Source organism: Triticum urartu, chromosome 6 (genome assembly GCF_003073215.2).
Source record: "Triticum urartu cultivar G1812 chromosome 6, Tu2.1, whole genome shotgun sequence".
Lineage (NCBI taxonomy): Eukaryota > Viridiplantae > Streptophyta > Magnoliopsida > Poales > Poaceae > Triticum > Triticum urartu.
The window spans coordinates 338,548,911-338,561,385 of record NC_053027.1 but is presented as its reverse complement, the minus strand read 5'-3'; positions in this window follow the sequence as shown (position 1 = coordinate 338,561,385).

Sequence of the window (12,475 nt, the reverse complement as noted above, 5' to 3'; positions counted from 1 at the left end):
TCTCGTTTTGATACATTTGGTTCTTTGAGTTGTAACACTTAAACTCGATGGTCGTCTGCTACTTATTTGCTATTTTGTGATGCGATGATAAATTCCGCATGTGCGACGATAAATTCCGCATTTAGATCATTTTGCAGACATCCATTTTTCATTATGCATGTCATTATCTTCACACACCTTTCATGCATGATGAATTGTCATCATAAGTTGAAGAGGATCTCCACAAGTACATCCTGCCATGTGCATTTGCATTCCCAAAGCAAATTACTTATATGCACATCTTCAGGGGGAGCCCTTGCAACTTATGAAGACAATTCCTTATCCTTTACAATTTCACATATTATATTCCCCGTTGAAAACTTCAACTAGTTTGTCATCAATCACCAAAAAGGGGGAGATTGTAAGTGCATCTAGTGCCACCCCTAGTTGGTTTTGGAGTATTGACGACAAACCTAGTTGAGGGACTAATGTGTTTGTGAGAATTGCAGGATAACACAGGTAGAAGTCCCTCATTTATTCGGTTTTCCTACCAGAGATGACCCCTAAAAATGTATGAAGACATTGAAGTCAAAGGTGGTATGTGAAGACATTCACCTTGAAGACTATGACAAGAGAAGACATCGCATGAAGACTATGGAGCGTGAAGACTTAGATCTTTCGTAGTTCTTTTTCTTCTTTGTTGAGTCATAGGAACCACCGTACTGTTAAGTGGGGTCCAAGAAAACCAATCAGAATGACTGAAGTGATGCTTAACCAAAATCCTATGTCTTCGAGTGAAGACTATGTGAGCGAATCTTGTTCAGAGTTGGACAAGTCAGCTTTGCTTATAGCCCAAGTAAAGTTGCCGTGTGTGTTTGAAATCTGACCATTGGAACACGTGTCAGTTCCTTAGTGACCCAGGGTCATTTCGGACAAATCTATGACACCCCAAATTTTTGACCTTGTTTTATTAATTAAAATTTTGCCAGGAAATTAAAAACTTTTATTTTCTGGGCTTCCTTTTTATTTTTGAACCTTTTCCTCCCTTGATTTATGGAGTTTTTCCCCAAAGTGAAAACTTTTCAAATATGTTTTTGGACTTGTTTAACCTCTCAAGAAAAACTTTTCTTTTATTAGTAGAAATAATTACATAATTAATTTGCCTGATCTTTATTTTCATGAAAATTGGTTTTCAAGGTTATATGGCCATATTTGAACTACAACCATTTGATAAATTCACTTAAAGTTCCAACCAAAATTTGGAGATGTCATGTGATGTTTTTAAATCACTTTTATACAAAAATATCTTTATTCATGAAATATTTTGAGCTCTGCACCCAATTTTTCTTCTCTGGTCCAGAGTGCAATTTTGCACTACAACCCATTTAAATATTTCTTTCTGGCCTCCACAAAAATTATGGGATGTTGGTAGTAGCATATGATTCAATATTATGCAAAAACCTAGTGATGTTCTTGGAAAATTTTGAGTGAATCAACCTCTTTTCCATTCTGGTCCAGCCTTGTGATTTCTACTACAACCCTATTTATTTATGCTCCAGTGACCTTGTGCCTTCTCCTACTTGTAGACAGCCCTACCAAACCCCTAAGTCCAGGAGCATGCACCCATTTGAATATTTTTGGTTCATGAAATAATGCCATTTATCTCCTATCCAGAATTGTAGTTTTGTAAAACTTGCACTAACAAGTTTGTGCTTTTCACAAACTAACCTCACCACCCTCTTATTCATCTAATGAGACCACCATCTGGAGATTTTGGCCCCTCCAAGAAATGCCTAGGTGCCTGTGGCATTTTGTCAAACACCTAGAGTGCATGAACAGCTTTGACATGATTTTTGTCATTGCACTGTGAACTTGCACCTCTGATCAAACTAACCTGTCCACTAGACTCCCAATTACTCCTAACCTAGGTCTGCTAAGTGCCAGCCTCACCCGAGCCCTGTGGCATGCATTGGCATTTCGTCGAGCACGTTCCGTGCGTGCACTAGACACGCCCAGAGCGCGTGTATTGCACGAACCACGCCCGAGCCGACACGCTGGCCCCTCTAGTTTTGGCCCGCTCTGCAGCACCACGCCACGCACTCCCCTTCTCACTGCATCACGCCAAGCCGCCCCTCGCCACATCCCCGGCAAGCCAAGAGCTAGCCGCCACGGTCGCCCGACAGCCCCTACTCATGTCGGCGCCGCCCGAGCCTCTCCCGCTCGCCACCTGGACCCTGGAACAGCGCGAGCTCATCCACAAGCGTGTCCACTAGCGCTCGTCGCCGCCACGACGCCCTAGCTACAGAATGGCGGTCGCGGGCGACCTTATCCGCGACCACCATCGGAACCGACCCCGATCGCTTATTTAAGGAGCCCCGAGCTCGTCTCCACACGCAGGCAGTCTCAAGCCATCTCCCTAGGACCCCCATTGGCAGCCAATCGACCCGGGGAGGTCTCCCTCCCCATCTCCGGCAACCGCAGCCGCCGCCACTGCCCCGGCCATTCCAGCGCTACCAGAGCCTTTCCCCCTCCGTTCTCTTCACCAAGAGCTCTCTCTTCCTCCCGTGAACCCATCCCCCTACTCGATTTTGATCGGGAACCACCGTAGCCCCAAAATCACTTTGCCCGACGGCCACCGTCCGCCGCGAAGCTCGCCGCCGGCAGCTCCGTCCACCCCCGAGACCGTAACGACTACCGGAGCGACCGTCTCGATCCCCTGAGCCCGCGGGTGACCTCCGTTTCCCGAACGATGCCGCCGTTCGCCGGCGAGCATCGCCGGAGTCCCGCCTCCTCTCGGGGCAGAGGAAGAGGAGGCAGGTCGACTAGTCAAACCTGACTAGTGGGTCCCCCGGGCCCACTGTCAGTGACTCACGCATCGCCCACGCTGGATAAGTGGAGGCGTAAAGACTCAAGTACGTCTTCTCTGTCCGAAAGCGTAATCTCGTTTGAACCGTTTTCTTTTTCTGGTTCTATTCAAAACAGATTTTGACCAAATCTTTGACTGGCTATAACTTTTTAATTATAACTCCAAATGGGTTGATTCTTTTTCCTACACCTCTCAAATTCTGTCTAGTTTATTTTAAGATTTATTTGAAAATTTTCCAAACAACTTTTTTTGTATTGTTTTTGAAATATGTGTTATTTGCATATTTTTGAAAATAGGATTTTGGAAGAGAAGAAAGCTTTCAAAAGATTTGGAGTGCACCCTGCCCTTCCACACCATGAAGGCAAGCATTCTGAACCCCGGCATAATATTTTTGTGTGTTCGATGACACGTTTATAACATCACCTCACTTTGGAGAAAACTGTTATTTCATGTGATATGATCATATGCATGGGTGCATGTTAGTGATTTCCATGCTGTTGGAAATGAATATACTTGTGATGGTAATCATCCTCATGTGCCTTGCATGCATGCCGGAAAGGAATCCGGGAAAGCCTCTGCCTTGGGTAGGAGTGAGCTTGTCGCCGGTCCCCGTCGGGACGGTTATGTCCGGTATGGCATAGTAAGGTATAATGGGTGGTGATTTCGTCGGTTGAAATATATTTGATATACATGTCATGCAGGGAACTTATAAGCCTCCAGAGTCGGCCGTAGATCGAGTCTTGTTCCAGTAACCCCCATATTTGCCTCGTACTACCACTCGTCCCTGCCGTAGGTAGGGTACGGTTCAGTAAGTCGTCAACCCCTTTCCAGCACACACCGTACAGAGGGGCCATGGTGGAAGATGTCGGTTGTAGCCGGCAGGCATGCCACCAGGTCAGGGGGCATGGGTGTTTCCGGTTGGGACCGAGAGGGGAGGCCACCCCTTAGAGCGCGTGATATAAATTTGATCCCATGCTACGCGAGGTTGTAGCCTCCCCACTTAGAGTTTTGCTTAACAAGTGTCGTGGGTGATTCCAGACACCGATGAGTTAAGCTGGTGTGTGCAAGTTAGGCGTGTTTTCAACTAAAAGGCCGTAGACGGAATTAGTCCCGATGGACTAAAGGAATCCGTTACTCGTGGGTAAAGAGTACACCCTCTGCAGAGATTAAACCTATTCGAATAGCCGTGTCCATGGTTAAGGATTACAGTCTGGGATGGGTCAAGTGTTGGTCTTAGTGTCGGTCTTCGGAGGTGAAATTGTTAAACCAAACTTGGATACCGACTGGTGACTTGTGAGGACCGTGAATACTATTTTGTGATGGACTAACCCGTTGCACCATTTGTATTATCGAGTATCCCTGGGACGGTTCTACCTCTTGGATATTCATTGTGATTATTTGTTTTATAAGCCCTTTATGTGGTGTCGCTGAGACGCCCGACTGTGGCATTGCTTGTTATTTATTTATTGTATAAGCCCTTTATGTGGTGTCGCTGAGACGCCCGACTGTGGCATGGCTTGTTATTTATTTATTTTATAAGCCCTTTATGTGGTGTCGCTGAGACGCCCGACTGTGGCATTGCTTGTTATTTATTTATTTATTTTATAAGCCCTTTATGTGGTGTCGCTGAGACGCCCGACTGTGGCATTGCTTGTTATTTATTTATTTATTTTATAAGCCCTTTATGTGGTGTCGCTGAGACGCCCGACTGTGGCATTGCTTGTTATTTATTTATTTATTTTATAAGCCCTTTATGTGGTGTCGCTGAGACGCCCGACTGTGGCATTGCTTGTTATTTATTTACTTTATAAGCCCTTTAGGTGGTGTCGTTCAGACGCCCGACTGCGGCATTTTATTCCCCACTCCATTATTGCTTATTCATGTTGCATATAAACAACCTGCTTGCATGCATAAACGATGTTTTATTTATGACTGACGATGTGATCATAGAAATTTTTTCAGTGCATGATTATCAATTATATTATCCCAGCGTTCATAATGTTTGCGAGTACATTCAAAGTACTCACTAGCTTGTCCCTGGCTATTGTCTTGGCCAGATTTCTGCTTGGAGAGGAGCGTTGCGGTGACAGCCCCGAAAACTAAGCAACGGTGATAGCAGCCTCGCGAAGATAGGTGTTGACCTGGTCAGCTGTTCCTGTGGGAAATGGAGTCCCATAGACACTGACGACTCACAAACCGCTTCCGCCATCGACCACTAGAAACCCAATTGTTGTACTCACAGGCCAGAATGGTCTTGTACTACATATTTTGTATTTTTGCTTGGAATTTCTGTATCAAGTTGGTGCCTCATCAGCTAACAGTAATCCTGGGGCTGGTGAGCACGACGGCCATTTTCTGGAAATCAATGTCCGGAAAATCCGGCCGTGACAAAATCAGGTCGGGTTGCCTAGTGGCTAAAAATAGCCCACCCCCTACAACCATAAATGGTTGGCTGCTCAGACTTAAAGTACGGCTTTTGTCGTTTGAGAGCAACCCACCTCGAAGCCTTTGAGAGAGAATTCCTTGAGAGGATAAAGCCCTAACCACCTAGAGCCAAAGAGTGTTAGGCATCACTTAAGTTTTCTTGTCTGTGTGATCTGAAGACTTATTACACTTGAGGACTGTGAATCCTCCAGCCGGTTAGGCTTCGCGTTCTGAGCATCCAAGAGTCATTGTGGATCACCGATGAACGAAGTCTGTGAAGGTTTGGAAGTCTACCTTGAAGACATACCAGAGTAATTGGGCGAGTACTGGGTGTCCTTAGCTCAAGGGGAATAAGGTGAAGACGAGGTCTTCTGAGTTGAATCTCAGCCTCCCTAACCAGACGTACAGTTGTCACAGCAACTAGAACTGGTCCAACAAATCATTGTCTTCAACGAGTCACTGGTTTCATCCTTCCCTTCCCTTTACTTACTGTTGGTTCTTGTGAAGTCATTGTACGATAGCATCACCATTCGACTTCACTAAGTGATTACGTGTACTGATTGGCTTCTCAACATCTTCCTACCTGATCCTTACTGCCTAGCTGCTATTTGTCATTGTGCTTTCACTTCATTGAATACATGACTATGGTTTGCCTAGTGTAGTCTACCTTCCGCTGCATGATAATAGGTTTATTTCAATCATTTGTCTTCGAAACTTACATGTTTTGAAGACTTTCATAAAAATCGCCTATTCACCCCCTCTAGTCGATCACTAGCACTTTCAAAATTGCCACATAGGCCAACGGATAATACGACGACAAATAAAATGGCAACGGATAATACGACGACAAATTCACAATGGCACAGATGATAGTTGTCTAACATATTCCGGATAATTTAAAATGCCACACGCGGCAAAGCCCAGAAGACACAGGGGCAAGAGAAGAAGAAAATTGCAGACAACGATCTAGGTCGCTATTATCTCTACTCATCGATGGATCACCGGGCGATGACATCCTCCAGCTCCTTCTTCAATTCTTCACGACTTTGCTTGAAAGCAGCAACGGATTCCTCCACCTCCTGCTCGTGCTCGATCCGGAGCTTCCTCAACTCACCCATCAGTTCCTCGACGACCGCTGTTAGCGTCATCCCCGAGGCACTGCTCTTCTCATGCATTATCTTCCAGTCGATGGCCTCCTCCTCCTTCTCCACGAGCGCCTTGAGGAGCTTCGTATTGTCACCCATGAGTTGCTCGACGAGGCTGGTCGCCTTGTCAACCGAGGCATCACTGATCTCGAGTAGCTTCATCAAGCCGTCGACCAACTCCTGCTGCTTAATGAGGCCACCGAGAATGTCATCGTCACCGTCCAAGGACTTCAGCAACGCCAGCTCGCCGTGATCGCCGACGCGGCAAGTGTGCTTGTGAGCGCCCTCACTTGCTCGTGAGAACTTGTTCGAGTGCTCCGCGGCACGCCGGTACATTTCTGCTGCGGCTGCCGCTTCACGGCATGACCTCTCTAGTGCTTCCGCGGCCTTGGTCTTTGCTTCCTGGTTATATGTCCACCCGAAACTCCTCCTACCAATCATGGCGGAACGACTTGACAGGAAAGACCAGTTTTGTGGGTGATGAGGAGAGGAACTATGAAGTAATTTGCGTTGTAATCTGCAATGTGACGAGAAACAAAGTCAAAATTTATTGATGGTTCTAGGCCTACAAAGCCCGTTTCTGTTGTTCTGACTCATCGCAAACAATTCTTTTGGATCAACCGTATGCCACACATCGGAAGCCCGAAACGTGGGCCCGTGTTCTCGGATGTACGTGTACGTGTCTGCGCACTATCACACATGGTCAAGATATCACCATCGTTTCCTATGGATGCGCCGTTGTGTCTTCCACAGGGTGCCAGAAGGTTGACCACGTGGTTGCTCACCATTGAGGAGGCCGTGGCGCACTCTGCTCGTGTTCGTCCGCGTGTTTTTCTCGCCATTGAGGCAGCCGCAGCACGCTCTGCTCCGGCATCCCTGCGAGCGCTCTGCTAGCCTTTGAGGAAAATTAACAATGGCAAGGTTAATAATTGTCTTACATATGCATGATAATTTAAAATGCCACATGCGGCAAGGCCCAAAACACTCACAACCTACACATGCATACAATTATAATAAAATATAGGCTAAAAGGCTGAGTCGGCGGCCTTCCGACGACGGTCTTCTCGGACTCCATGATCAGCATAGCACCCTTGCGGCCGTTCATTCCAAGTGTCCCGACCCGCCTCCGCATACAGAGCTGCTGGCGCTGGGAGGCTCTTGGGGCTGTTAGGCCTCTTATAGAAGAGGTTGATAGTGTGCAATCACGTGCATGATATCTCCGCAGAACCGCTCCATATCCATGTCTCTGGCCTGGTAGCAAATTCGGTCCATCACCTGCATCCTCAAGATATCATGTTGGCGATGTTCTACTTCGTCGGGGATGTCAACTCCACCAAGGATGTGCTCGAGCCTGGCCACCACATCATCGGGATCAAGGTTGACACGGCGCCGCGGGCAATGATGAAGCCGCATGCTGCCTGTGTCTTGACTGAATCGTTGAGGCCTCTACCCATTCCTCGCGGAGCATCAGGCTCTCGATGAGCACTGGTGACGGCGGCTCTTCGGGTGGGTCGTTGATCATGCCGCCAAGAAGCTCTGGATCTTTTGCACGGTGGATGGCAAACTGCTCATCACACCTCCTCTGTAATATGTCGATTGTGCACCCAAGGTCTGTCATGCCGATATCGCTGCCGATGGGCCATGGTGCCTGCACCGGCTGATGAAGCTCTTGCTCCCCGACCTGATCCAGCTCGTTCTCCTTGTCGAATATGTAACGCAAGTAGGGGTTGACGTTGAAGCTTTGGTTGTTGCCTGGCATGCTTGGAATAACTAATGGTAGACGGGTGAGGACTAGATCTGCGCAGAGTGTCGCGACAGTGCGTTGCCTCCTTGGTTATATGCAGAAAGCCATTAGCTCGTGGTGGGAAACGGATGAGGGAAGAGGCGTGGATTTTACAATTCACCCATGTGGAGCGTGGGAAGCATTCGCTAGAGCGCGGGAAGACTAAGTTGAGCACACACACAACCAGAATACTGTATGCGGTGCCATGTGTTATTTATCACACACGTGTTAACATAAGAAAACGTATGTGTAACTTACTAATCATCGCACATGAGTACTCGCAAATGCATCGTGTGCGATACTCCTAGCCACCGCAAGCAACTAGTTTGCATTTTCGAAGTTTTTTGTATGAACAGAATTGCACACGAACTAACCATAGTAACCGTCTGTGTTATAATTTCTCATCGCAAACAGTTCATCCGAGTGGGCTGTTTGCTGCGTATCACACACATCTTGTTTACACGAATGGTTTGTGTTCTTTTGGCTCATCGCAAATGTCGCATATCACACACATCTTGTTAAGTTGAACCGTTTTTGTTCTCTTCCCTAGTCGAAAACAGTTCGTCCGAGTGAACCGTATGCACCTTGATCTGGCTGACCGTTTTTGTTGCATTCACTAATACATAGTTCATCGGAGTGAACTGTATGCCATATATCACACACACATTGATATGGTTGCGCGTTTCTGTTGTTTTGCCTCATCGCCAACAGTTCTTCTGGATCAATCGTATGCCCCGCATCGCACACGTAACTAAAATCTGAACTGAGTTTGATGTCTCTGTCATTGCAAGCATTTTGCATCTTTTTGGACGGGTTTTTTTTCGTCCCCATTTGCGATTAATGCACCACACACAGTTTTGTCAAAGGGTCTCTGATCGTAGTGTCGCGTTAGCAGCATCCTGCAGTAGTGACCAGTCCATTATATGGCACTCCTTGAAAGAACTTCACTTTCCCGTGACGCGTTCCAGCGCGTTGTCCCAATATTTTGTGATATTGTACTGAGGATATTATTTCCACATATGTATTTATGAATGCAAGGAGTACCATCTTGTTCTTTGCTATCGCGCACATACTTTACATCATGCCACTTGAAGAAAAAAAGGAGAATAAGGCTTATAGTCGCTACATTTTCTTGAATTTACGACCAAAGGGGATTGCCACGATCATAGAGCATGTGCACAAAAAATTTCTATCCTTACCAAGCGAGCAAATGTGTATACCCACCATAATTTGTCAAATTTCACTCCAAAGGAAGTGTAAATGGGTTCAAAAACTTGCCTGAAAAGCAGCGGCGAATGAGATTCTTTGACTTTCAAGTGTAAAAAGTCCACACGGGGTAGTATTTCTTGGGTTTGCATGCTCGTTGCGACTATTTTCCATACTTGTGGGTCAGAAACAGACATTGTATGGCAAAGTTATGACCGTTTTAGTGAACATCGGTCCATTATATGGCGCTCCTTGAAAGAACTTCATTTTCCCGTGACGCGTTTTGGCACGTTATCCCAAAATTTTGTGACATCGATACTAAAGATGTTACTTCCAGATATGTACTGATCGATGTGAGGAATACCCTCTTGTTATTTGCTGTCGCGCACATACTTTATGGCATGCCACTGGGCGAAAAAAGGAGAAGAAGACTTATAGTCGCTAGATTTTCTTGAATTTACGGCCAAATGGGATTGCCCCGATCATAGAGCATGTGCACAAAGAAACATTCATCCTTACCAAGTGGCTAATGTGTATACTGACACGTCTCCAACGTATCTATAATTTACGAAGTATTCATGTTATTATATTATCATTCTTGGACATTTTACAATCATTTTATAGCAACTTTATATCTTTTTTCGGGACTAACCTATTAACCCAGTGCCTAGTGCGGGTTGTTGTTTCTTGCTTGTTTTTTACATTGCAGGAAATCAATATCAAACGGAGTCCAAACACCGAGAAACTTCTTGGAGATTTTTTATGGACCAGAACACCCAGGATGGGCCAGAGAAGCACCTGGGGGGTGCCCCGAGGGGGGCGCGCCAAGGTGGGTTGTGCCCACCTCGGTGGCCTCCCGCACCCCCTCTTTACCATATTAATTCCCAAATATTCCAAAAACCCTCAAGGTAAACCTAGATCAGAAGTTCCGCCGCCGCAAGGCTCTGTAGCCATCGAAAACCAGTCTAGACCCCATTTTGGCACTCTACCTGGCCGTCTTCATCATCAAGGCAACCACCACGATGAGGAGGGAGTAGTCCACCCTCGGGGTTGAGGGTTTCTACCAATAGCTATGCGTTTAATCTCTCTCTCTCTCTCTCTCTCTCTCGTTCTTGAGATGTCATGATCTTGATGTATCGCGGGCTTTGTTAATATAGTCGGATCATATGGTGTTTTCCCCTCTCTATCTTGTGATGAATTGAGTTTTTCCCTTTGAGATTTCGTTGTTATCGGATTGAATACTTTTATGGATTTTAGAACACTTGATATGTCTTGCAATTGAATACTCATGGTGACAATGGGTTATCGTATTGATTCACTTGATATATGTTTTGGCACTCAACTCGCGGATTCCCGAGGTGACATTGGGGTAATCTGTGCATAGGGGTTGATGCACGTTCTTGTCTTTGTTTCTCCAGTAGAAATCTTGGGGCACTCTTTGAAGTTCTTTGTGTTGGATTGAATATTGTGAATCTGAATTTGCTTTGGTGTTATTCTAGTACGAACTCTTGGTTAGATCATCGGAAAGAATAGCTTCGTGTTATTTTAGTACGAACTCTAGGATACATTGATCGGAAAGAATAGCTTTGAGGTGGTTTCGTATCCTATAAACAATTCCATCTTATGTTATCCGCTAGATAGGAACTTTGGAGTGATTCTTCGTTGCACGTTGAGCGATGGTTATATGATCCAATTATGTTAGCATTGTTAAGAGATTGCACTAGTGAAAGTACGGACCCTAGGCCTTGTTTTTAAGCATTCCAATAGCGTTTTTGTGCCTGTTTACTATTTTCTACCTTGCTGTTTTTATTTATTCAGATTATAAAATATATTTCTACCATCCATATTACACTTTTATCATCATCTCTTCGCCAAACTAGTGCACCTATACAATTTGCCATTGTATTGGGTGTGTTGGAGACACAAGAGATTTCATGTATTTGGTTGCAGGATTGGTTGAGAGAGACCATCTTCATCCTACGCCTCCCAAGGATTGATAAACCGTAGGTCATCCACTTGAGGGAAAATTGCTACTGTCCTACAAAACTCTGCGCTTGGAGGCCTAACACGAGTCTACAAGAATAAAGTTGCATAGTAGACATGAAGTTCTTTTCTAGCTCCGTTGCCGGGGAGGTGAGTGCTTGAAGGTATATCTTTAGATCTTGCAATCGAATCTTTTAGTTTCTTGTTTATCACTTGTTTGGATTATAAAAAGAAAATGAAAATGGAATTGAGGTTGCATCATATTATTGATCATCTTTATAATATCTTTCTTGAAAATGATGGTTAGGAAAATTGTGCTCAATTGTTAGAAGAAGAAGTCAATAAAATGTTTGGCACAAAATATTTGAATGATGAGCATGATTTCAATATTGTTGGTATGAACTCTTTGAATATCCATGATGCTAATGATATGCAAAGCCATAAGCTTGGGGATGCTATGTTTGATGAAGATGATATTTTTAGTCCCCCAAGATTTGATGTGCAAATTTGTTATAATGATTGCATGCCTCCTATTTATGATGATTATAATGATGAAAGTGGATTTGGAGAGGTCATGACTATATTTAGTGATGAATCCACCATTTTGGATGAGGCTTCAATTGACTATGATAACAAAGTTGCTATCTATGATGATTATTGTGATGACATGTATGTTATAAAGAATAATGTTATCCATGAAACTTTTCATCATGATCTTAGTGCTCAAATTGATTATGTGGAACAAGTATCTCATGATAGCTATTTTGTTGAATTTGCTCCCACCACTATTGATGAGAATAAATTTGCTTATGTGGAGAGTAACAAAATTCTATGCTTATGTATCATGAAAAGAATGATTTATGTGATAGTTATATTGTTGAATTCATTCATGATGCTACTGAAAATTATTATGAGGGAGGAACATTTGCTTGTAGGTACTGCAATAATATCAAGTTTCCTCTCTATGTGTCGAAAATCTTGAAGTTTTGCTTGTTTTGCCTTCCTATGCTAGTTGATTCTTGTTCCCACAAGTCGTTTGCTCACAAAATCCCTATTCATAGAAAGTGGGTTAGACTTAAATGTTCTTTT